Source organism: Echinops telfairi, unplaced genomic scaffold, assembly GCF_000313985.2.
Source record: "Echinops telfairi isolate 266 unplaced genomic scaffold, ASM31398v2 ScPeMD7_7420;HRSCAF=8458, whole genome shotgun sequence".
Classification (NCBI taxonomy): domain Eukaryota; kingdom Metazoa; phylum Chordata; class Mammalia; order Afrosoricida; family Tenrecidae; genus Echinops; species Echinops telfairi.
In genome coordinates, this window is record NW_022111320.1 from 19,222,300 (window position 1) to 19,223,895 (window position 1,596).

The 1,596-nt window shown below is 38.9% G+C and overlaps 1 protein-coding gene across 4 annotated transcripts in view; it reads left to right on the plus strand.

Moving 5' to 3' along the window:
- Positions 1–1,596, plus strand: part of FNDC3B (fibronectin type III domain containing 3B) — a 365,496-nt gene that overhangs the window by 274,827 nt on the left and 89,073 nt on the right. The window lies entirely within an intron of this gene.

Consider the following 1,596-nt stretch of genomic DNA (forward strand, 5'->3'; position numbering starts at 1 on the left):
TCCAGCAGCACATTTTTTATGCTGAAAAAGCCCCCAGTTTTTTTGTGCTAAAATTAGGTGCTTTGGCTTATACTCGAGTATATATGGTATAAAAACTATACAGTCAGCCAAAATAACTAATTAAAGCCTTCTCCTGTCACAAGAACACCTGTGGGCTTAAATGTCAATAGGTTTTTAAAATAAGGCAAGTAATAGAAATCACATAATCTCTGACATAAATTTAACCGAATTTGGCAAGGTAGTAAATTCATGTGGTATAATACGTAATCCAGAATCTTTACGTAGATGACTTTGGAAGGCACAGAGCTAGTTTATCTTTGGAAGAAGTCCAGCCAACCATAGACAGGTGTGGAGAAAACTATAATAAAAATTTTTAACAGTGCCTAATTGGTACATCCATTCATTTGCAAATAGGCAGGCTTTTGGATGTAGCTCATAATAGTTTCTTTAAAAGTTTTTGTTTTAGTTCATGGTTAAGTTTATCTGAAGATACAGTTTTATCTTTTAATTTGTGTCCATCAAGACTGTGTGATAAGATTGGAAGCACCACGCACCTGCCCTTCCTTTCGAAGATTGATTCCCACGGAGTATTCCCTGAGAAGGGCTGGAGGCAGGATGGCGCAGGAGGAAGAGCACAGCCTAATGAGAGGGTGCCCGGAACCCTTGGTCCAGCCAGTTTTCTCAGTTAGAAACGTAGGGAAGCCAGGCCGTGCTGGGGCTGTATTACTACAAGCACTGTGCTTCAAACTGTATTGAAAGCACTGTATATATAAGAGCAAGGCGGTGTTTTATATTCAGCCATAAAGTGCACATCAGCTTAGGTATTGGATTATTTAGCTAGGCACCTTTTGCAGTCTCTTCCTTTTTCCACCAAAACTTTTGGATTTTGAGTCCATTAGCTTCAGCCCAAACATTGAACTTTTCACACAACCTCTACCAACCATCTGTGAAGCTGAGGGGATCATTTGAAAGGTCTAACCGTTCTTCATAATTGTCGATTTAACAGCCAGCCAGAAGGAATACACACATATCGTTCAGAACCACGTAAATATTAATCGTTATTCATTGTTAATGTGTGTCCTTTTTCCTCCATAATGTTTAGAAAAATTCTGGGTGTTGCTTTACGAAAGGTTTGGTTTTTGTGCAGTTTATTTTCTGCCCATCCACATGCTTGCAAGACCATTTTTAAGACATTGAGATGTCACAAAAGCCTGCTCTTTATTTCCTACCAGTATTTATTTATCGACTCTTACCCATGTGTTTTTGGGTTTTTGCCTGTGGAAACCCCGCTTCCAAAAGGTAAATTTTAAGGCAACTTGCTCACAATACCTTTTGCTCTCAGATTTTGTGAGCTCCCGGGACTTCCAGGCAGATAGAAAGAATAGTGGATACGCTTAATCTTTTGGCAGCCCATGGTACCTACAATATTCTTCACCCAAACAAAAATAAAAAATAGTATTTTGAAAACCCAGAGATGGGTCTTCGTTCCTCTTTGTCCTGTAAATGAAAGGTCTTCGCTCAGTTGATTTGTTTTCACTGGAACTCAAACGTGATCTGCATATTTGGAAATTTTATTAGTAAGTTCACCATGCCATT